General features: G+C 44.2%; 1 long non-coding RNA gene across 1 annotated transcript in view; it reads right to left on the bottom strand.

The window, feature by feature from the left end:
- Window positions 1–25,676, bottom strand: part of LOC122173931 (uncharacterized) — a 299,080-nt gene that overhangs the window by 38,747 nt on the left and 234,657 nt on the right. Inside the window, exons 3-4 of the long non-coding RNA XR_006174983.2 lie at window positions 2,725–2,907; window positions 685–902 (exon numbers count right to left, since the gene is read on the bottom strand). This is a non-coding gene — a long non-coding RNA (uncharacterized LOC122173931). The remainder of the gene's footprint in view (window positions 1–684; window positions 903–2,724; window positions 2,908–25,676) is intronic.

The following is a 25,676-nucleotide window of genomic DNA, read 5'->3' as shown; positions in this document are numbered from 1 at the left end:
ACTTTCCAGTTGAAGACTAGACACCTGGCCACTCTATTCTATTCCCAGCTCTGCCATTGGCCTGCTGGGTGACCTTGGGCAAGTCACTTCGCATCTCTGTGCCTCAATTTCCCATTGGTAAAAGGAGGATAGTGATACTGACTTCCTTCGTGAAATCCTTTGAGATCTACTGATGAAAAGCACTACCCAGGAGGTAGGTATTATTAATTATTATTATTATTATTACACATCAACAGTACATTTCCTGTGGAGTTCTACAAGCAGAAGACAGCAACATGTGATTTGGAGGCCTACAGGGGTAGCCTCACATCTGTTCCCCCAGAAATTCCCATCCACCAGAAAGAGGTATAGAAGCAGCATAATCCAGGTAAGCTACACAATAACTGACCTTTCTGGATTTTCTAGTGCGTATCATCCTTCTGCCCAGTGGAAGGCATCACAGCATTTACAGTACACTCAGCAGCATCCATTGAGGGAGTTGGATGCTGAACATTTTCGAAAATCTGGCCATTATTTAATATGGGAAAACAGCCTGGTGTATTTATAAACACACATAAAACAGATGTTATGGATTTTAATTAGAAATGAAATAATTGCAAATTAGAACTGCACCGCTTCATGTAGGTCCTGTGCCCTCTTTTCCTAAACCCCATCCCCCACTAGGCCTGGGCTTCTTGAACTCACCTGATGCCATCTTCTGGGGAGGGGCTGAGCGACCCTGTCCCTAGTTAGCTATCCAGGGTCTCCGAGTACAGTGCATCAGAAGTACCAAATGTCTCTCTCCAAAGGGCAGGATGGAGGAGTGAGCCAGTCCAGTATCAGACGGATACACAACTGAGGCAGGAGCATACATCAGCAGCAGGCAATGTGCAGAGCTGGGCCAAGCTGGAGGAAGGGTAGTTCTGGAAGGAAGAGGAGAAGTGGTGAAACTCAGCAGTGTTATTACAAAATGGGCACATTTTTCAGGGTGCACTTGGCGTTCAGGCTACCCAGTGAGAATCCAGGCAAAACACACCCATAGGATTCAAAACAGGCAGGTTCTCCACAGTTCAGTTTTTAATACATTCATCCTTGTGAGAAAGGGCTCTAACTCAGAAAGTCTGGGCCAAATTCACCCCTGGGGTCACGTTAGTCAAGTCAGAGTTACACCAGGCAATGATTTTGGCCCCGTGTGCGTAGTCAAATATATGATATTACAATTGCTAAAATAAGTATTCACTGAATTGCAAAAAGATTGCAGTAGGTCAGTGCAAGTCGTCTCTTTTTGTTGTTGTACAGAACTAGCTCTAAAGCCATACGTTATTATCTCTCTCTTATTTGTCCCAAAGTTCATTTTCTAAATGAAACACACAAAGTATGATTCTCTGTGAACTGAACCAGGCCATGTCTCTTCTGCTGATTACTCTGCTTCCATTTGGGGCTACACTGTCCTGCCTTGAGTTGATAATGGGGAAGATATTAATTACATTCAGGGAAAATGGAGTTTAATGATTCCCAGAGGGACACACTATAGTCTCCCTGAAACAAGTTCTTTCCACCTTTTTATGTAAAGTACAAAAGCCTCTGCATAAATGGTGCAAGACATTTTTATGGGTTACATCATGAGTGGAAAAGAACAGCAATTGTATCAAACTGCCAGGATGCATTAACCTTGTTTCTTATTAGCTGAATTGGTTTTTGGAAGTAAAGTTAAGTAGACTCCTGAACAAAGGAGATGCTGCTGCCTCCATATATTGTTTTTAACACTCTAAAGTGTATTATATAGCGATGGCCAGGAAGAAACCCTCTGTTCTGCACACACAGAGGCCCTGGTACTCCGCTACAGCTTTTGTGCTTCAGCACCAGCAGATTTTGCCCCTAGAGCCAGTGTAACCAACAGAGGGAGGATCACCCCAGTTTAGGGGAATCCTTCAGCATACTATCCCCTTAGGGCCTCCCCATCCCCTTCTACTTGAAAGTTACAGAGCGTTGTAACTGTTGGGTAACGTTTGCAAACCCCGCTATGGACTATTCACTTCAACTCTGATATTGAGGGACTTACAAAAGAGAACCATAGAGAAAACCACAGATGGTCTGCACTGACCATGCTGAAGACTAGCTTCAGCAATCAGGTCACGTGAGGAGATGTCTTTGTTTCAGCAGTAAAGGCTAAACTTCGAAACCTATTTTACCCTTTCAGCTTCTGCAATAGAAGCACCTTTGCTTCTCTCACCCTTGTACCGGCATGGCTCATCATAAGTGTCCTGGGGAGGGTTGTGTCATCTCCCAGAAATAGGTGGATTATTGTACAATCATTAAGTGTTACACTAAAAGCAGCTATTCTTTGCTTCTCCTTGAGTCACGGTATGTATTGACTAGTCATTCACATGCATTCTCCTAAATTATTCCCCCCCCCAACACTTGTTCAGATATGGTTTAGTAACATATCCATTTCAAACAGACTATTTGAGATGTGTTTATTTATACCAGCAGCGTGATATGGAGGAACTAGTGTAAGATTGGGAGGAAACAGGCACTGAGTTTTAATCCTGGCTCTGCCACAGACATACTGTGTGACAAGTCACTTCACATCTCTGTCGCCATTTCTCCACCTTTAAAAAGGGGATAATGCTGCTTACTCAGCTACCTCACAACAATGGATTGGGGATTAACTAGCTTATGTATATACACTGCTTCAAACATGGTGAAATACTAGAAACATGCTAAGTCTGATTTACACATTACCTGGGCTCTCCAGAAGTGAAGAAATTCTTGAACTTCAGATAGCCAGTCAAGTTTGATCTGCCCTCTGACCATTTCCCTCGTCTGCTGGAATGCACAGGAATCTGCGTTTTTTAAAATTAGTGCTCTTTGTGTGGCTGACGAGCCCATGCACTGTAGCACCGTCCTAGACAACGTTCTGTTAATCTGTAAATGAACAGTTCTCGTTGGTCTGTAACTCTCAGCTCTAACTGCACGTGAAATGCAAAGAACAGACCTTAAAGTTTTGCACAGATTTAATGCACAATTAAAAGTCAGTTACAAAAAGCCCATCTGTCTCACTCGGTTTATAATGAAGTAGGATGAAAGTCAAAGTTGTTTCAGTGCATTGCAACTGCAGCTATACTGCAGCCTCAGCTTTTAGGGAATGTGTTTTGCGGGGAAGAAAACAGCTTGAGCTGGGCTGTGACTAGCATTGGGCAAAAGCCACAAAAAACTGTGTGAACATTGTTCAAATCTTAATGAATTTGCTTCAAAGATATTCCCCCCCCCTTTTTATTCGTTTCCTGTGACCATTCATATAAGCAATTTTTTGGGGAAAGAAAAGTAGGAGAAAGTGAAAGTCTTATCAAAATGGGGCCTTGATCCCTAATTGACGTCCTTAGGTGCTACTCTACAACTACTAAATAATAGACAACCATCATTTGTGTGAAGGTTCCCCCAGGAAGTGTTCCCATGGCCATCTTCAAATCTCTCCTCTCTTTTCTCCATGCAATAAAAGCCAATCAGGGAACAGAATCTATTCAGGCGCCACTAAGCCCACACTGCCCCATAAAGAACAGTGAAGAAAATGGCTCCCAGAGCTCCTGGATGTGCAGAGGCTGCTTAGTTGCTCTCAACCCTTCCCTTAATGGGGGCAGCTGATTTCCCCCTCCCAGCAGTCAGCAAACTGTGTTGAATGGTGTGTGTAGCTAAGCCAAGACTGCTTGGCTTTGAAATAACATATACCCTGGGGACAGTAGTGGACTACATAGGGGAGCCAGGGAGGAAGTGCCTTCCATTGTCCTCCCATGCTGTGCATCCATAAAAGGGCCAGCCAGAATCTCTCCCTGAATACATTTGCTCTGAGTATTTTGCCCATCTCTAGCAGTGGCACCTTTGAGGCAGAAAGGTTGTTGTGTTGTGTTGTGGTGAAACAAAGGGCTAGTCAAGATTCCCATATTTTTAAAGTTGTAAATAAATAAAAGGAAATAATAATAAAATAATTTGTATTCAACGAAAAGCAAAGTCACAACCTCCCAAATAGAAGAGAGAGGCTAGAGTTGTAAAATCATGCTATTTTCCCAAACTATTTATAACAACTTCTACAGAAATAATTAAACCATTTATTATTATTAGCTGCAGGCTAGCCTGAGAAGCAAAATCTTTTGGTTCCAATTTAAAAACAGGGACAGCTTAATAGGTTCCTGAAAATGCTGGATCCCAGCTTTAGTTAAATCTTATTCTTGATTAAATGCTACATAATTGAAAAGTGGTGTGTGATTTCTCATCATCATTCCTAGTCTGCTAAAATACCTATATGGGCTGTCAAATCACTGTCAAGTTGAAAGATTGTTTCCTCTTTTTTGTGTATTTGATCCTGCGTTCCACAGTAGATTTCTTTGCTTTCTATGAGAAGACGTCTGAGCTCAAGATCACTCAGACTGTTTAACAATAAAAACATTCAAGCTGCAGTATGGACAGATGGGAAGTTATCACATCAGGATTTGTTTTAAAATACAAGTCCCTCCTGATAAACTAATATTGTCATCTGGTCTAGTGGCAAACGGAACATGCTGCAAACAGCAATCTGCCCCCAGAGGAAAAGTGTCAGATTGTGATTTATGAACACGGAGCCACTAAAGAGTATGATTTCACCCTAAATCAGTAATTCATCAAGTAAAGGACCTCAAGCAAATAGTTGAATATTGGTGCCTCAAAGGGTCAATAGACTTCTAACTAACTTACATTTCAAGCACAAATAACCAAACAAAGACACTACTCCAGGGGAAAGCTGTTTTTGAGGATGCCTTGCAAAATGAAAGTGCTTAGGTTTGAATGTTCAGGAATCCATTCCCAAAGGGGCACTTTAATGTCCATGCGGAGAGCACAAGAGAATTTGTGGGCATTCAAACATTTTCAAAATTTGGGTGCTCAGGACTGCTAACCCTAATGAACCCATCGAACTGAGATGGCACAAATCAATGAGCAGGTTGTAGGGCAAGGGTCGGGGTGATGGTCAGGGCCAACTGGTAAAGCATGTGAGAGCATTTTAAGCCTAATTAATTACCTAAAGTGAGTCAATTGATTTCCACATTTAATGAATTACGAATGATTGGAAATCGCTATGACTGAGATTGTCCATGGCTTAGAAAAACCCTACACAAAAGCCAGAAAACTCAGTTTCAGCTTATAGCTTTTCTACAGATCATCCCTTTGAGGGAGCGGAGCATGCCCTGATTGCCCTGTAAAATGCAGCTGGAGACATACCCCTTGATAACCATGGATGGCCTCAGATTTGCAGGGAAATCCCATGGCTCCTGAGCCATCCAGTGAGAGCTGGGACATTTGCAAGGAGGCTCAAATTCACTACTCCCTCAGCTCTCACCTAAAAGCCACAATGCTATGGGCTCCCCATTGCTGGCTGCCCTCAACCCTGGCAAGGGTTTCAATGGGTCTTCAACTTTGCTGAGCATCAACTCAAAGCAAGGTCACTCTAAATCACCTTTCAGCTTTTCTGATCTTGCCCTGACCATCGCCCAAATGGCCCCAGTGTAACTTATAGCAACTCAGTGTTTACTCTTAAATTACACCAACTGGACCAACTGCATTGACCAGGGATCAGCCAGAACATCATGTGCTCTGCCCCTTCCTTCTCCATGCCACCCTTTGCTGACGTGCCTTCTGTTTGATGGGAAGGGAAGAGCAGGTAAAAACCTCTCTTGTAGGGCAAATCCTTGGCTGCCCTGCGGTTACTTGGTGCTACTGCAACAGCTGGCGCCAGGGCTGAAGATCTGGCTCACTGTTTTCACCAAATCCCACTTAATTCCACAGCGAGGTAGAATTCTTCTCTGACATCCCCCATGCACTGGGGGAGTATGTCTGCTACCAGCTTGTTCCTCCTGCATGCCAGACTCACAGGTCAAGCTAGAGTGGAGGGGAACCTGGACCAGGGCATTGCCTTCTCTGGGGCACTATGCAGCCCCGCAGTAGAGAGATAGAGTAGTGCCTGTACCCTTATAACTGCTCTGCCTTTACACAGACTTCACAAATGTGGAAAATCTCCTTCCCCCATTTCCCTTTATGTTGCTCCCATGTAAGAGAGAGACAGAATCTGGCACTTAGCATTTGCACTGAAGTGAGAACAGTACACATCAATTCACACAGTTTTCAAGATTATATGATAAAGTGAAAGTCTTTATATGATAAAGTGGGCGACCCACTTCAGACTTAGATGCCAAGGTCTGGGGTCATTGTTTCCATAAAATTAGACAATCTACATTTTAATTGATTTGGTTTTTTATTTGCACTTGTAAAAGTGCTAAGTAACATCAATAGTATAATTTACACTTGTGTGCTCTTAAGGCTAGGTTGTTCAGAACTCTTCATGGAGCATCAGTCCAGGATTACTGTGGAAAATGGGTTTTATTTTACTGCCACAATCCACTCTTAATACAGAGTAGCTGGAGGACCAGGGCCGGCTCCAGGCACCAGCCGACCAAGCACGTGCTTGGGGCGGCCAACGTTGGGGTGGCGGGGGGCGCTCGCGATGTTTTTGTTTGCAGGGTGGCGTGGCGCTCGGAGGGGGGTGGGGGTTTGGGCGGTGCAGCCTGGCACTCCGGGGGTTTGGGCGGCCCGGCCCTGTGGGGTGTGTGTGTGTGTTTGCCTGGCGCGGCGCTCCGGGGGTTTGGGCGGCCTAGCCCGGCGCGGTGCTTGGGGGAAGCGGGGGGTGGGGGTTTGGCCGGCCCGGCGCGGTGCACCAGGGGTTTGGGCAGTGCAGTGCTCGGGGGTGGGGGAGGTTTTATGGCGGCACGGCGCTTGGTGGGGGGTGTTACGGCAGGGCAGTGCTCTTCTTTTTTGCCTGGGGCGGCAAAAAAGTTAGAGCCGGCCCTGTGGAGGACTATAATGTATAATGTAATAATGGAGGACTTCCACTTCCTCAACTTGTGCAGGACAGATCTATTTCTTGTCTGTTCAAGATCTGATTCCTCGCACACTGATGTAACTGACTTCCTTGTTCAGACCAGTGTAATTCAAGAGATCAGGTCCTGTATTTTCTAGAGATAGGAATATAGTTACATAGATGGCGGTTAAGTTATCATCATAGAGTTCTTAGTCCAGTTCCTAGAAAAGACAAGGACATATTGTATTAGAGACTTAATAAATGAAGATATTTCCAAGAGGAGGTCACTCTGTAGCGCTTTGCTAAATCATGTGATGTTTGTTCTCTCTCTGCTTTCAAGACAATGGCCCAAACCAATAAACTGGATAGCTACAAGTAACCATGAATGTTATGTTCACAATTTGGATCCAAATATGACAGATTGGTCGTGACTCTACTATTTTCATTATCTACCAAAAGGACACTAGTTTTACCATTGATTATCTTCTCAGGCACTTGAAATGATAGTACAACTGCCTCGGGATGAGGCTGTGGGTTCTGCTCTTTCAGACGAGAGAAAGCTTAACGTCATAGTGACTGAGTACTGAGAAGGAGTCAGAGGAGGCAAAAAGTAGAAAAATGGTGGTTCCTGGTGATTGTGGTGAGAAACCACCAGTCCTCTACTACCCAAACCATTGTGAATGATAACTACTGCAATTTTGTTCCTGAAGGATATTTTCATGAAAACATAATATTCATTCTAACTAGCCTGAACTTTCAAAACTTGTTCTGTTTGGAATTGTTGTCTTCCAACTACGAATAGGAAATAAGCCGAATGGCTTATTATCAGTAATAGAGTCTGTTATATGCATTGCTGGGTGTTTCGGGAAGGCTTTTAGGATTACGGTAAATATGTTTTGAAATAGGAAAAAAAGTCATTTAAAAGTCAGTAAAATTATGCAGGCTTTAGATATTGCTTTTTCTTAAGTTTTTGGAAGCTCTCTCTGGAGTTAAAAAATACAACTAAGAGACTGTTTACTGCTGCACTTTGAGATGCTGCATGTCAGATAAACAATTCTAGATACTAGTTTATCAAGCCAAAAGTTCAAGTTTCCCTCTCCGTTACGGCCCACTGAATTGCACGTGCTCTAGTTTGTAATGGAGCTTCATCACAAGAGTAAAATTTGGAGCAACCTCAAATCCATTTCATGCATACTCAGTGGGAGGTGGCCGGGGGCAATATATGTGAAAAAGTGAGACCAGGATTCAGCCTCAGCATAAGAGGACAACTCTTAATGATTTCAACTGGAGTCACACCAGTGTATGCCAGGACCAGCCAGAAAAGCCTGACTTACCATTACTGGTACATGTACCCATGGCTTGAACCCACTATAGTAGTGCAGCTTCACAGCTAACACCATCCATTAAATGCAAAGCTAGAAAATCCAACTAGTTAAGTGCATATAGCAAATCAAAGGAGGAAAGAAACTTAGTTGTTTCAGTTTGCTGTCTTTGTGGTTGCAGAATACAGCAAAGCTACAGTTAAAGGGTTTGGAATGGATAATTTCTTGAAGATGTCCAAAGAATTTCACAGCAATTGGGGGCCAGTGGCATACTCCCTTTAGGTAATTCAAAAAAGCAGAAAGGGTCAGCCTTCAAGGCCAGCAAACTGATTAACGTGATATGTTCTCTCTCGATTGAGAACTTGGGTAGCACACAACTCAGTGACACCATATTTCAATCAAAGTATTACTGCAGCTAAACTTAATAACTGGCTAGCCTACAAAGTAGTGGATGTGGAGCAATTCCCAATCATCCAGAGAATTTAAAAAACAGCAAGACTGATTTCAGTGTTGTAGAGAATGACTTGTCTGTCAGATGCAGTTGTTGTACTTGCTGTTGACACATGCACTGAGATTTTTCCTTCCCCTTTACACATGGCCACTGCGGTGATGTTGTAAAATGGAAAGGGACATCTGTGATCACTGCCCTATACAAGCCAGCCAGAATCTGTCCCAAATGATCTCTTCTGCATTTTCCCAGACATGACATTTCATCACTTTTGAATGAAATAAGTTCCTTCGCGTGAAATTGCATCTTTTTTATGCCAAGCTTTTTATGTCAGGTCAAGTTGTGTGCTAAGGAAAGCATTCCCCTCTGTTCCATTCTAGTGTCTTTTGTAAACAGAACACAGACTGTGATTGTGGTCTTAGTTTTATTATGTGAATTTATATACTTGCCTATAACACCTTATTTCTTTCTCATGAGTGTCTCTTGGATTCATATGGAAAGCACTGAGCTATCCTCAACAGGATGACTTTTTAGAATCCCCAGGTTTTGAATCAGTACATGTACATATTGACACTGATTTGTACCGCCATACCACGTAGTTATTTTTGACACACTCTGCACCTCCCGAGAAAGGAACAACAATGATGGCTTATTTCCTGGAGAGTTCTGAAGTGCACATCCCTTGGTCTCACCTGAAATCAAGCAATTTAACATAGATTCAAGCTGTCAGTGCATGGAAAGCTAAATAAATATTAAAGTTCAAATTTAACGCAGCATTGTCTGAGTGGCGTCACAGGAATTGATTTGCTACCCCAAGAGTACTAGGAACTCTAACTTTTCAATCCTTGTCATTCTGTCCTTAGAGAGCCCTGATGAATACTGAGGGCTGCAATGTGACTAATGCAGCTTTCCCACTCCCCATGCATGAATATAGACTGTAGGCATTAGTTGGAAGCTATGCCAAAACACTATACAGGTAAGCTTATAGTACTTTCAACATCTATTTCCTTTTCGCTGCATCCCATAAAATAATAAGTCATTGAGGGATAAAGAAACTCTTAGAAACTTAAGTCAAAATTTCTTTATGATTTGGGGATAAGTGGCAAGAAGTTTCTATATTGATGGCCTCAAAAGAGATTTCTAAGCTTGTTTTCTGGAACTCACATGTCAGTTAAGATTTGTAAGATTAATAGAAATCTCTCTGTGGTATTGCTCTGGAAGGAGTTTTTTGCTTAGTCACAAAGGCACTCAGAACAAATGCATTTGCTAGTGGAAAATGAAATAAATACAAATGTGGCCTAGCTGGCCTCATCCTCCCCCAAACCCACTATGAAATGGTCACTAAGTGAGCTGGAGCCACGTAGACTGCAGCCAACGAAGGAAATGGGGGGAAGCAATTCCTAAGCAGAATGGCTTCACAGGCTGTCTCTGCAAAAACTTGTGTTTTTACATTGAGACAGCTATGTCCATGTGTGACGAAGTGGGGGGTTTTCTTGTTTTCTGTGGAGTTTCAATGGTTTGCGTGCAGAGGGGGTGGGACTCAGTTTCCCTGGGTGTTACTGGTTTAACGAGGTGAGGGGAGAGGGAGTGTGTTTTGCAGAGGGCCGGAGAGAGGACGTGGGGACCCAGCTGATGTCCGGGAGGTTGGATACCCCAGCGACCAGTGACCTGGCGACCTGGAGACCCAGAGGCCCAGCTGAGGAGATGCAGCTGTTTCTGGCCAGTGGGCAGACAATGGGCTGCAGAGTGAGAACCCGGTGACCTAACCAGCCGGTTCCAGCCAGAGAACAGAAGCAGGAAAGGAGGCCCGGGTTTATGACCCTGTTTACCTGGAGAGTAGACAATGGACAGAGGTGGGGCCTGGGGTGGGGGATCTCAGATGCCCAGCTGCGAGCAGGGGGGCTCTGGGCTGGAGAGGGGGAGCAGGCAGAGCCCAACTGGATGCCGGGAGACTTGGGTGTGCTGTGCTGAGGGAGGCCAGGCCTGAGGGTCAGAGAGTTTCCTGTGCTGTGTTCAACTCTCAATAAACCCTCCTGTTTCTTGCTGGCTGCGAGTCACTCCGGTCTAGAGAACAGGGTTGCATCAACCCCTTCGAGGGTGGAGGCCCCGGGGGTCCAGAGCGAGTGGACTCCCTGAGGGGGCCCATGGCAGAGACAGACGTGCGAAGGCTCAGAGAGGTGCGGATCCAGGAGGTGGAGGGGCCGGACCCCGAGAGAGAGTGGACCCCCGAGAGGGGCTGTCTCACTAAAAGGGGCACCCCCCACAGACCACACAGGGCCAAGAGTGGGCACGATCTGTGAGTCCGTGACACCATGTATAATCTCAGAGAAGACAAGACATGTGTAGTTTTTACTGAGGTAATCCCCAGATGTAGGTTGACCTCAACTAACTACCTCAATGTAAAAACTACCTGTGCCTTGTCTCCACTAGGATTGCACAGCGAGAGAACTACTTTGCTGTCAACACACAACAACAATAGGAGGTGCAGAGTGTGTCAAAAATAACTACGTGGTATGGCGGTACAAATCAGTGTCAATATGTACATGTACTGATTCAAAACCTGGGGATTCTAAAAAGGCCCCTAGTAGCCTGCAAAACTCCTGAAGTCACTTTTGCATTACTGGAAAACTCATTTCTTTTGTGACTACAGGCTTGGAAAAAAAGATGCACTTTTCACAACAAGAGAGTCATCTCATAAAACCATAGTGTAGACTTCAATCAGCTCCACCGAGGTAAAGCTACCACATGTCTTATCTGCACTAAGAGTTTATAACAGGAGAGCTCTCATAAAAAAAAACCCTTACTTTCTAGTGTAGACATAGCTTATGCCTGTGTCTACATTCCTCAGTGACAAGATTTTTTTCCCCTTAAATTTCTAAGTAATTATTTTAGAGAGGTAATGCACAGATGTCAAAGAAGGATATTACAGGAAAGAAAATCACGATGGAGAAATAATAAATGTTGGGCAGAAAAAAAGAAATGGTAAGAATAACTTCATTACTTGTAAGAGAATATTTTGTAATTGCCAGTGACGATCAAAGGATGATGACATATTTTGGTTTAGAGGCACATACATTAGATCTACAAATTGAGCATAAAATATAATTGCAAATTCAATATTTGGCATATACAAAATCTGTTTGGTTTACACCCGCGCAGTGTTTTTTACTGGGTATTCTTTTGTCCACACATTAAAGGAAATGCTTTCACATTCAAATTAAAAAAACCAATAGTATTGATTCTCTAGTGGTCATGAAATGTTAATGCTAATATTTTTGTAGAATTACTTGGTCTCTGAGGAGGGCTTAAGTCCAGTGTTGTTATTCACTCTACAAAAGTTACGTGCACTGGAGTTTTCAAAGGAGCCTCGGTGAGTATGGTGCCTAATTCATCATCATTGTTGCATCATCATTGCCTTAACTGTTAATGGGATTTGGAAATAGAATTCCCCATGGAAGTTTTTTTCAAAAATTTACATGGGGGCAGGGGGAAGATCCCTAACTGAGTGACAAGACTAACTGATCTGGTCTATTGGCAATCAGAACTGGACTGTGCAGAGAACTGAAGCAAGTGAAGCAAAACCTAGACTTCCATGAGAAGGAGTGCTGCCATTGATCTTTCATTGGGAGATGTTAGGGGGAGCTAATGGCAGTAACACTGCCTATATAGTCTCATCCCTCAAAAAAAAAATTTAGATAATCAGTGTAAAATGGTATAATTATTATTCGTATTCATAATTCTAACCATAAATGCACATATCATAATACTTGCTTGTAGATGGCACTGTACCATCAGATTTAAAACATACTGAACATTACATGTATTTAGCTGTTTTCATAACACATGGTGAGGTATAGGTTCAGCAAAAAAACAAAAACAAAAACAAAAACCAAATCAACAGTTTATAACAATGCAGCAAAATAAGTAAAGTAAGAGAAGTGACAATTAAAAAAGCAGCAAAGAAAAGAAAGGACTCCTTTAACTGAGACCCTTTTGGCAAGGCTTGTCTGAGAAGATAGCCTTCCTTTATACTAGCATATACCATCTAGCAAACTAGGCTATGTCTACACTACTGCGGTAAGTCGACCTACGCTACACAACTCCAGCTACGTGAATAAAGTAGTTGGAGTCGACGTACCTTAGGTCGAGTTACTGCGGGCTCTACACCATGGGGGGTCGACAGAAGAAACTCTCCTGTCGACTTACCTTACTCTTCTGGCCAAGGCAGAGTACAACAGGAGTTGATTGGAGAGTGATCTGCTGTCGATTTGGTGGGTCTTCACTAGACCCACTAAATCGACTGCTTGTGGATCGATCTCAGAACCTCCAGTAGTGTAGACATAGACTTAGACTCTACTGGAGCGGGAGAGGGAGTTGATTCACTGAGTATGCCCTACCTCCACAACTTGGAGTATTCATCTAGAGACCGTAAACAAAAGGTTTCAGCCAATATGATGGTGAACACAAAGGAGGTGGTTTCTAAAGCAGCCATTTCCCAAATTATATTTGTATGTACAGATTACAACTGAATACCTTGAACTGTAACTGAAGCATATGGAGAACTAGTGCAATTCAGAGCACACAGGACTAATGGGCTCTCACTGACTCACTCCAAGAAGGAAGACTAGCACAACGTGTACCAGCTGAAGCTCCTGAGGGGTCTTCAAGGGTAACCCTATGTAGAGAGTCCTGCAATTGTTCAGCATGGAGGTGCCAAAGGCAGGAATGAGAAAGGCACAGAATGGGGTTAAGGAGTAAATACAGAGTAAATCACATAATATTCCTTTGGCTGGAGTTCCAGTGATACGGCTCATACACTAAGTTAAACATAATAAACTAGTGCAAAACTAAACTACACAGGAGTGGTACTATCAGTGAAGGGATCTAATGTTTAAAGTGCTTTTTCAGATTGGGCTTGCAATTGAATTGTGTGATTCAGTTACTCCTCAGTGCTAGGGGAATAATTTCCATTTTCTTAGCATGCTGTAACACAGAAGTGATATTGAGCCCAACCTCTCTTTGTTTTTACAATGATCTTCTGATCTAGATATTGGACAATGTCTGAATTTTATTATATATAAATATATATAAAATACATTTTCCTCTTTTCAGTAAGAATGTATTAGGTGAAATAAACTGGCAGTATTAGAACAGAATTAACTTCACCTTTAGTATGAAAACATCCTTGCAAGTCAAGTACTTTCAGCTAGTCCAAGTGTAACTGTATTTAGTTTTAAACCAACATAAACTTGTATCAAATTCCCAGATGTGAACAACCATAAAATTTGTTGAGGGGACATGACTTTCAAAATCCATTTCCAGTGCAGATGATGTGCATTGCGCTTACCCCTAATCTTAATGTATGGTCCAGTCCTGTAGTCATTAGGAAAATCTCCCAGTGGATGTTTTAAGCAGCGTTATAACAAGGAGAACATTATGTAACCTTCAGGATGGAGTGTGCTTTTCAGATCATTATTTTTATTGGCTTTTTTCAAGTCAAAATAAAATGCTCTCTGCAGGAGCAGGAGTAAAAAGGATAAGTGGTTTTACATTATTCAATACAAAAATATCTTCCTGTCCAATACAGCATCTCTAAAGATTCCAGCCTTGCCAGCAAACCCTACCACACAGGATGGATCAGATTTCTACCATCAGTAAATTCCCAGAGGTGGTAAATTATCTCCTCCCACAACCATTTATCAACAGGAAAATAATCTGTGGTGGAAAAGGCATAATAATATCAGAAACGTAAGTGCTTAATGGTCTTTACCAATTTTCTCACTAGATGCTCACCACAATGGCTAATTGGGACAATAAGTTTTCCTGCCTTAACTTTTCAAGGATGAGCTTGCAGAAGTAGTTATTCTGTTGCCTGTGATCTCAACATGTTTACCTTGTTTGGTTTATCTTATCTAGATTCTTATTAGGAACAAAATAGAAGTGATCATGTTGATGCTTTACTTATGGCTAAAATGGTGAATTGCATACTGCAGTCTCATTCTGAGCTCTTGAAAGTCATGGTGCGGAAAGCTCACATTACACAAAGAAGGGGATACTGATGTAGAGGAAAAGGTTGCATTGCCTTAAAGGGTGCTATACTATTATTTAGTATTCTAATAGGTTATCTCATGTAATGATTGCCAGGGCCACTAGTTCTTGTGCATACATTTGCTACAATAAAACCTCACGTGCACAAATTCATCCAGTTCCCTAAGGAAAACAATTTCTTTTTAAATAGCTTATTACTAAAGGTGATCAGAAAAATGGAAATCTGTTCCATAGGAAATTGACATTTTGAAATTAACTTTTAATTCTTATTTGGAATGAAAACTAAGTGCCAACATTTACCATCAAACAAACTTTTTGAAATGTTTTGTTTTGATGAAGTTGTTTCAACTTTTATACATGAAATAAAACAACAGAAATTGAAATTAAAATGTTACCTTTTGATCCTATTGAAATTTCCCATACTAAATGTCAGCAAATTAATATGTTCCTGAAAAACATTTTGATTTCTTGGAATCAGCTTTTTCTGATGGAAAGCTGTTCCACTGGTAAAATTTTGACCATCTCTACATGTTACATCTCTGAGTTTAATGTTATTTGTTCCGTCATTGCACACACTATTTTCTTCTGGTTTTTTAATCAACTGGATTTTGCCTATAGGATTTCCAAAGTATTTTTCCTATAGCGTGTTTAATGAGTGAAAGCCAAATCCTCTACTGGTATAGACTGACAAAGCTCCAAAGAAGTCAATGGACCTTAGCTGAGAATCTAGCCCTTTGTGAGCTTTCAAAGAGGATTTTTTATATACTGTAGGCATGCCAGATTACACAGAAAAGTCAGGAAACCATGGTGTGCCTCCAGTGTACAAAGATTATAGTTATTTTTGCCGTCATCAGAATACTTCATTTAAGGCTAATGGTACTGTGGACAGCTTGGGGGTAAAGAGAAAGACCCAGTAGGCAATAGGTAGCACTGATTGCTCTATCTGACCACGCATTTTCTTTACTGCATTTTTAGCATGTGTTGCTCAATGAGTTTTAGGAGGCTGAAGGAGACAATGTTCACTCAGGCACATAAGTGCACACCTGGAAACTCCTGAAAATACCACATGCTGTTTCTTGAATTCTCCCCCTCCCCGTGCCCCCGATGGGGTGCCCACCGCATCTGGTGGGGCTGGAGGGGTTAAAGGGCGAGGCAGGCCAATTAACTGCCCAGGCTGCACCTGAAAGAGGCAAGGAGCAGGCCTGAACTGGGTAGGCACAGGAGGGGCCTGTATAAAGCCCAGGAGCTGTGAGCAGCCAGGGGGCTGCAAGAAAGTAGTCTACAGTCACTCCCTGGGAAGAGGGAGCGTGGGCTGGCAAACCCAGAAAGAGGGAAGCCAGTTAAGTGAGAAGCAGCCCAGGAAAACAGCAGCAAGGCATAGGATTATATAGACCTTGGCTGCTTGTTATAGGGTCCTTGGACTGGAACCCAGCGCAGAGTGTGGTCCTGGGTTCCCCTACCAGCCACTGGGAAGTGATGCAGGGTGTGGAGATGCCAGCCAGACAGCTGGTCTGGAAGGACTGTGATTTCCGTGGAAGGGGAGGACTTTAGGGACACGGTCAGAGGACCAAGCCACGAACAGGAAACTTCAGCTCCAGGATTGAGAGGGACTGTAGGGTGAAAGAGATGATGGGTGGAGACACCGCCAGAGGAGGGTGGTGCCTGACATGAGCTAATCCCCAGAGCTGCCAGGAGGCGGCGCCATGTGTGGTGAGTCAAGCCTGTGACACTTGTCCCCTCTCCAGGTTCAGAGTAGTGTGAAGAAAAGTGTCTACCCCAACGCCCAAGTTACAATGTCCAGTGGAGAAAACTTACAGGAGGGGACAGTGGTGGTTGCTCTTCAGTTGCACCAGTGCCTCACTCCAGTTCCACAGTGCCCCAATTTTACATTCGTCCTGTGGGCTATGGAAGATGATGCTTATCATGAGAGTTACTACTGCACGTTTGTATGCCGCCTGCAAGAGGAAAGTAGCCTTCTACTCTCCTCCACCATTATAAATAGGATGGAATATCCAGAACAATATCTTTAATACTCCAGGTTGAAGCGATACAGGTTTCAGGTTTGACTGCATTCACAGTTACTCTGCACTGATTCTGGTGCATTCGTTTGTCTTGCAAATTTGTACCAGGTCCTTTGAGGCCCTGTGGTTCTACCATAGCCTGCCCCAGAAAGGAGCAGCAGAACTGGGTCCTCCAAGCCTGCCTAACAAGGCGGCACAGAAGTAACCAGTCAGAGCCCAGCAGGCTAAGATAAAAAGGAGATACAGGGCTTGAGCAGGGCCAGACGGGCAAAGACAAGTGCTCTGCTCTGGCCAAAGGGAACTCATTACCTACACCTGGAGCGAGAGGACATGCGAGCTCTAGCCCTAACGTAATGGAGAGAGGTAAAGAGGCCAGGTGGGAAGAGCTCCAGGAAATGTAGTAGCAACCAAGTAAAGGAGGCAGCACATAGCTGCTATCTGTAGGGTCCCTGAGTTGGGATTTGGAGTAGTGGGCAGGCCTGGGTCCCCCCAAGAAGCCGGGGGCGGGGGAGGGGGAAGTAGCCTAAGTCTTGAAGAGGGTACAAGACTCTTTACTAAAAGCCCAAGAAAGGGGCTGGAATTTAAACAGGCTCAGAGACAGGATTGAGGACCCTGGTGAGGGCTAAGCATTTGCTGAACTTTTGGGGCAGTGAGAATCTGTGAAGATAAAGTCTGCAGGGAGAAAGCCCTGGGGGCAGTGTCCTACAACACTACTTGGTCCTGCTAGTGAAGGCAGGGGGCTGGACTTGATGACCTTTCAAGGTCCCTTCCAGTCCTAGGAGATAGGATATCTCCATTAATTAATTAACAGCGCAGGGAAGGACTTAAAGTTAGCCCAGAAAGCACTGAGAACTGAGCCCAGAAACCTGGCTGAAGAATGAGCCAAGAGGAAGAGAAGAATCATTTGTTTGGATGTCTGTTTAGACTTTCAGCTGGATCCCAGAAGGGGTCCGTCCATTTTAGACTGTGACACTTGGCTGGAGGGCTGAGCCACTGAAGACCCACCTAGTGAGGCTGACAACCTACAGGAGGCACCACAAGCAGAAAAGAAGATTGAAGTATCGCTCCCAGCTGACAGGAGGTACTCACAAGAGGTGAGTGTCCCCTGTCACACTGACACCTTCACTTTACTGCTCATCTACTAAAATCACTTGTACTGTCAATAAATCTTTTCATCTTTAATTAAAAAGACTGGTACTTAAAAATTAGTTGAAGAAAGAAAATAAAATTGTCAACACTGGCACATCCGAATATTCACTGGAGCCATCAAGGACATCATAGAAGAGGGAACAGATGTGTGGATGCTATATTTAGTCTTAATCTACATCAGGGCTCCTTGTTGCATATTGTTGCTAGAAATGGAGAGAAGGGGAAGTGGAAGAGTCACTGTGAGACAGGAGAACTGCTAGTGACAAGTCTACGCTCATGAGAGACATGTTAACTGAAGGGTAATCCTGGACTGCAGACTGTGAATGGACTGTATAGCCAATAAAAGATTAAATGATCTTTCCAGAGAAAGCAATCAATGATTTCATGTTCAATTTTCATTTCATTTCTTGTTTTCATCTCAGTCACATAACCACTCCTTTTGTAATATACTACTACTGACCATCCAAGGTCAAACTTAAAAGACAGTGGCCATAGACAACTCCCTCTTATATCTGGATGTTGTTTCCAAAGAAACAACTGTACCAGTGAAGCTAGAACAGGCTAACTGTGCAGAAGAAAGTCTGTTGCGCGCTGTAAGGGGTTATTCAAAAAATTTGCAGTATAATTTTTGCAATCTCAAACTGTAAGGGCTTAAATGTATTTCCATGTTGTTTCTATCTAAAAAAAACATATCATTTATCATACTGCTAAACTTCCATCCTGGGAATTGATGCTAGCATGAAACCAAACCCCACTAATGCTATATTGCTGTCATGAAGCCGGACAGAAACTCCATTTTTGTTCCCAGTAAGAAAAAGAAGGCAAAAAGGTACAAATAAATGCATTCAGTCTCAGCTGCTTCTACACTCTCAGCTTGTGGGTGCCCTGTGATTCCATTCAGCGCGTTCAGAAGAGCAGTGGCATTCACTTTTGTAAGTCGTTTAATGAAGACACTGTCGTTTCTATGCAATGGAAGCCTGAGGCAATAGTTCCAGCCAAAACTTCTCACATTATATTTGGATTGTGAAAATAGAAACTTTCCAATATCAAGAGAGCGGGAAAATATTTCATTGTGGAAACATTACTGTATTTTAATAATAGCATGTACTGTAATTACTATAGTGATACCCAGGCCTGTGGACAGTAATTCCAGGCCTCAGGGCAGAACAGTCAATGGGCCTCCATGCACGCACAAGCCGTGCCCGCACAGATGCAGTCCGCCTGACATTTGGGTGGTTTTGCGCCTGTGCTGGCTAGTGCCCAGCGAGCTACCGGCTGCATTGCTGGGTGCGCTCTTCCGGCACGGCCAGAGCTTCCACATGCCCATCCGGTATGGTTGCCAACTGTCTAATCATGCAAACCCAAAGACCCTTGCCCCACCTCCTGCCCCATCCCTTCCCTGAGACCATGCCCTGCCCCACGCCTTCTCTAAGGCCCCTCCCCCTGCTCACTCCACCCCCCCCCCTCCATTGCTCACTCTCCCCCACCCTCACTCACTTTCACCAGGCTGGGGCAGGGGTGCGGGCTCTGAGAGGGAGTTTGAGTGCAGGGTGTGGGCTCTAGCCTGGGGCAGGAGGTTGGGGTGCAGGAGGGGATCAGGGGGTCGGTGCTTACCTCGGGTGGCTCCCGAAAGCGACTGGCACATCTTTCTGGAAGCGGCTGCTAGGTGGGGGCCCAGGGGTTCTCCGCACACCGCTGCTCACAGGCACCACCCCCACAGTTCCCATTGGCTGCAGTTTCCTGCCAATGGGAGCTGCCGAGTTGGCGCTTGGGGCGGAGTCAGCACGCAGAGACCCACTCCCCAGGAGCCCTCAGGGACGTGCTGGCTGCTTCCGGGAGTGGTGCAGAACGAGAGAGGGTAGGAAGCCTGCCTTAGCCCAGCTGCATTGCTGGCAGGGGTGGCTGGGGGCCGCCAGGCCATTTTAAATCACCTGGGCCTCTGGGCAATTGCCCCCTTTGCCTCACCCTGTCGGCAGGCCTGGTGATACAGTATCATGAAGAAGGGTAGTCTGATTAGTCCCACTGAAATCAATGAGGCAACTTGAAGAGTAAAGCACTACTCAGTGGGAGAAAGAGAAGCAGATTCTGGCTCTTAGGTACTAGTTAAAATATATAGAGAAAATTGCTTCATTGCAGGAGGACCAGATATATAGCTTATTAGTTTGGAAATACAAAAAGGCAAAGTAAGAAAACACAACGGAAGGGAGGAAAATATCAAAAGAAAGTCAAAAAGTCTGCACTAGCATTGGAAACTAGTCCTTAAATACAAAGTCATGCCTCAGTACACAAAAGTCTAGGGGCATTAAAAGAAAATTAAAGCCAAATTCACATTGTAGATTAAAAAAATAATCCTACATGTCAGAGATTGCAGGAGATCAAGTTTTAAATTTGCCAGAAACAGATACAAACACATATGAGAAGCTGGTGTCAATGTGAAAAAAAAAGATAAAAGAAAAATAGTCCCAATAAAACTAGAATAACTATTTTTAAGAAAGAAATGAGTGTCAAGACTGCAAATCCCATTCTTGAATATTGTTAGCTTTAGTTAAGCATTAATTGGGAAACAGAACTCCAAGAGGTAATAAATAGGGACTTGATTTAAAGCCCATTGAAGTCAATGGGATTCTTTCCATTACTTCAACAAGCTTAGATCAGGCCCTCTATGCACAAAAGTTAGGAAATTTCTGACACTACCATTTCTATTCAGTTCACAATTATATGTGGTGATGTATTTAACGATGGATTCTAAAACAAGGACCACACAAAGTGCAGGCAATTAAAAAAAATAAAGCAAAAATTGCAGCTCTGATGGTATACTGTAAAGTTGTGCCTTTGGTAAACTCACCATAAGTGTATCCTGGGAATTGTTTTGTTAGGTTACCAATTGGTCTGCCTACAATAGACAACTACTGCCACTTCCACAAAGAGGTGCAAGTCATATGGCTACATAAATCTCTATTTACTTCATCTTGTTGTCTTGAATCCTTTATAAATATTTCAGATGTTAGCAGTTAGAGGGTTGCAGTCAGAAATGTGTGGGAAGAACATTAGCGGACACTCAGTAATGGAAATATAAGAAAAAATATTAGTAATTTTAAAATACACTGGAAAAGGACATGAAAGGAGGGAAGGAGACAGAGGAAACAAAGGAAGGTATTGTGGAAGTGATTTGACTTTAAGTGGGGCCACAGTACTGACATCTGGCTGCTGTTATACCTGGCACCTACACACTCCAGTTACCTATTTTATTTACAGAGCCTCAGTAAGAAAGATGCTAATTTAGATGAGACAGAAAAAGAGGAGGTAGTTGTTATGGCTTAAGCACAGAAGATCTGGGCTCTGTTCCCAACCCTGTTACAACCAATCTTGTGGAAGGCACTGTGGGTCAAACCTGGAAGGTGCTGAGCAGCTCTCTAAAGTGCTGATGTAAGTGGAGGGCACTGAGCACTTCAGAAGAGGTACTCCGCACCTCACAGGATGCATCCGTAACTTTCCCGCTTCCCTTTCCTCATCTGTAATAGGGAAGAATACTACTCATCTACCTCCCAGGTGTGCTGCGATGGTCCATTCATTACTATTTGTAAGGAACCTAACACCCTGAGATGGATGGAATGATAGAAGAGCAAAATATCACTAGGCAACACTTGGAGAAAATGGGTCAAATTTTCAAAAGCACCCCAGGCCCACTTTCAAAAGTGACAGACACATGGGATCCTAAAAGTCTCCAAAGCATGGGACTCAGACGCTTTTGAAACTTTTACTCTTTGTTAGAATATTATATATCCAAAGTTACAGAGCGGCTGCATTAAACTGGCTTCTGCTTATTTTTAAATATTCTTTTCATTGTTATAATCTGGCACTTCAGAGCCTGACTATAGCTCAGCCTTCCCGTTATCCAGAGTAGAGGTATGTGTTGCCTTCGTACTTAATTCCCAAACGCATCAGATTGAAACTAATGCACATACATCATTAAAAAGCCCACATGTGAGTAGTAACATGTTGTGTTCCTGAGGTGGCACCTCTCCAAGGAGGTCTGAGTTCTTTTAAATATCGGATCACTGCTGTGAATTTTTCTACATTCAGCTGCTACCTGGATCTTCAGCCCGGGTGTAGATGGAACACTGCCAAATTATATGTTCACAGGGGATGTCTGAATTAGTTAGCTTTACCAATCTGTGTTTAGCAGTTAATAATATCATTTGGGCCAAGCTTGCTGTCTCTGCAGGTACTAGGCTCCTTTCTACCTATTATGTCTGTGTCAAATAGTGCACTGATGTCAATGGAGATACACCGGGGATAGATTTGACTCGCTTTATCTGTCACTCTGTCTGGTAAGGCTGTATGTTGCCAGACATCTATTTACAACATGTTCTAATTCTAGAACACAGGGAATTGAATAAAAACTTCTTAACAGTCAGATGGCAGACTACAGAAGAAACAATTGGCTTGATTTTCTGAAGTTTTCAAGAGATTTTGACAGCCTTTTATGACAGAGCATTATATGGCAGATTACTGTGATGGGAGTGCTGGGGTTCCTGTGTCTCATTCTTGGAACAAATGGCAGAGTAAGTTGCTTTTGAAACTGCTGAAAAAATGTGAGGATGGGGCTTACAATTTGAATTGATTTTAGACAAGGCATTGCAGACATAATCTGCCAAAATCTTAGGAACCGGTTCCCTACCGGGTCTTCAGCAGCACGGCTCCGGCGGGTGAAGGACCCGCCGCCAAAGACCTGGTAGGGAACCACCTGGTGAGTACACCCCCCCATCTGACCCCCACCCATGTCCTGCCCCTGACTGCCCCCCTCAGAAACCGCAACCCATCAACTCCCCCGCTCCTTGTCCCCTGACCACTCCTTCCCAAGACCTCCCACCCTAAAACTGCCCCCCAGATCCCACCCCCTACCCAACTCACCCCACTCCCTGTCCCCTGACAGCCCCGACCCCATCCACCACCACCCCGACAGACCCCTGGAACTCCCACGCCTACCCAACCCCCCCCCTTCCCCATCACCTGACTGCCTCCCCAGAATCTCTGCCCGATCCAACCCGCCCCCCCCCCCCGCTCCCTGTCCCCGGGACTCCCTGCCCCTGCCTTATCCAACCCCCCCCCTTGGCCCCAGCCTCTTACCATGCCGCTTACCCCCACTGGAGCCGTGCCGGGGCCGGGGCCAGAGCCGCGCTGCGGGGCTGCAGCTGCAGGGCTGGGGCCGGAGGGGGAGAAGCGGCGCCCGTGCCGCGACCACTCGGAGTCTCCCCCTCCCTCCCAGGCTCTCAAACCTGGGAGGGAGAAGGAGATCCTGAGCGGCCGTTTCGCGCGCCGCTGCTCCCCCTCCCTCCCAGGCTCTCAAACCTGGGAGGGGGGAGACTCTGAGTGGCCAAGGCTCCGGCGCCACTTCTCCCCCTCCCTCCCTCCTAGGCTTGAGAGCCTGGGGGGAGGAGGCAGGGCTGGGGATTTGGGGACGGGGCGGAGTTGTGTCCAGGGGAGGGATAGCTCAGTGGTTTGAGCATTGGCCTGCTAAACCCAGGGTTGTGAGTTCAATCCTTGAGGGGGCCATTTAGGGAACTGGGGTCAAAATCTGTCTGGGGATTGGTCCTGCTTTGAGCAGGGGGTTGGACTAGATATCTCCTGAGGTCCCTTCCAACCCTGAGATTCTATGATTTTATGGGGGGGGAGGGATAGCTCAGTGGTTTGAGCATTGGCCTGCTAAACCCAGGGTTGTGAGTTCAATCCTTGAGGGGGCCACTTAGGGATCTGGGGCAAAATCAGTACTTGGTCCTGCTAGTGAAGGCAGGGGGCTGGACTTGATGACCTTTCAAGGCCCTTTCCAGTTCTAGGAGATGGGATATCTCCATTAATTTATTTATTTTATTTATTTATTTATTTCTGCTACTACAACTACGATGTGGGGAGGAGCACAGCAACGTATGTAATTCAGAGCTGCATATTTCCTTGCGCAGTGAGCAGCTGGAACAATTTGTATAGTGGGGGTGTTGAGAGCCATTGAACCAAACTGTAAACCCTGTATGTATGATGGAAACCACTTCATGCCAGGGGGTGCAGCAGCACCCTCCAGCACCGCTAATTCCAGTACCTATGGTAGTGTGCGACGCTCCAAAAACTTCAGACCCTTGTGCATTTTATAATGCAACCCCTGCTTGCTGCTGAAAACCACCCTTGAAATGATACCGTCTGCGGAAAATACCTTCTCTCATAGCAGGCTACTTGCTTCCCCACCTTTAAGCAGAAGAGGCTATTTATAGTATGGTAATAGGCTAAACTATTTTTTTCTGTCTGATGACAGCAGATACCAAAAGCAGAAAACACTTTAAAAAGACACAGGATGATTGTACTAGACAAGAAGGTGGGGTTGAGGGATTTTTAAAAACTGGTCTCAGTGACAGCCTAAAACACCAAAAGCCTCTGGTCAGAGTGTTTGAGGAATTCTAAGTATCAAATCACTGACACTGGCAACTGTCTTTCCTTCTGCTTTCGGTCTGAGCACAGACAGGGTAATGGCTATTAGCCAGGATGGGTAAGGAATGGTGTCCCTAGCCTCTGTCTGTCAGAGGGTGGAGATGGACGGCAAGAGAGAGATCACTTGATCATTGCCTGTTAGGTTCACTCCCTGTGGGGCACCTGGCATTGGCCCCTGTTGGTAGACAGGATACTGGGCTGGATGGTTCGCCTAGGGTGCTGGCAGCTAGTCTAGGGCCGCCCCTGATTTCAGCAAACAGTAAAGAGAAGAAAAAGTCTGCCCGTGAGGCTCATCTCATCTCTTTTGAAAGTTGTTTATTTATGGCAAAACTGGCCAACTTTATTCCTTCTTGCTTTTGGGCATTTCCATAGAACCTAGGTTGTTTGAGCACGTCTCACTCCAGACTGGAAATCTCTTTGTCGGTTACTGTCTTCCTGTCTTGTGCTAAAGGAGGAACTGGGATTCTTCATTCCAACTGCTGGACCCAGATAAGACGTTGTGGCTCTCACTAGCACTCTAACTCCCAGAACAGCAGCCTGATTATGCACAATTAAAGTTGATGGGACTTTTGACATTAAGTTTAATAGGACAATGATCAAGCACTTCCTAAACACAGGCTATCCTATATAATGTCATGACACAGGTTCTCCTTCTCCCTAGGTCATGGCCTGGAAGGGATTGGTGACTCCTAGAGCTGGGTGAAGTTTTTCGTAGCAAAACTTTTTTTTGGGTGGGGGGGGAGGGGCAAAAAATGCAGATTTGGGACAACCAACATTTTGTGAATTTATGTTGAATTCACCAAAATGTTTCAGTCAAGTTACAAAAACTTTTAAAAGATCAAAACATTTTATTTTGACGTTTTCAAAATGAGATGTTTTGATTCAAAATAGCTTTTCATTTTGAAATTTCCTTTAGCTCACTACATAAAAACATTAAAAAAATCTCAGAATCAAAATGAAACATTTTATATCGAGTCAAAGCAAATATTTAATTCAACCCAAAATGGTTTTTCCCCTCCCTCAATTTTTTGGAATTGGCAGTGAACTGAAAAATCAGATATTGCAGTTCTGCACTACAGTTACCAGTGAAATTATGAAAGGCTTTCGAAGTACTTTTACTCAAGTAACATGTTCTTCATAATGGCCCTAACTCAGAGTGATTCGTGGAACTGGGGCCCCATCGCAGGATATCCCACCTCTATGATTTACTTTTTGGTTATATTCTTGGTCATTCACTACAACTGAAATCTCTTTATTAACTGGGCTTACAATTTATGCTTCATGCTTATAGAATCAGCATCCTGTCTGTATTGCAAATGCTAAATCTTTTTGTATTTCAATTTAAAAAT

This window comes from Chrysemys picta, chromosome 14, assembly GCF_011386835.1.
Source record: "Chrysemys picta bellii isolate R12L10 chromosome 14, ASM1138683v2, whole genome shotgun sequence".
Classification (NCBI taxonomy): Eukaryota; Metazoa; Chordata; order Testudines; family Emydidae; genus Chrysemys; species Chrysemys picta.
Note: the sequence above shows the minus strand (reverse complement) of the source record. Positions and strands in the feature narration are given on the sequence as shown.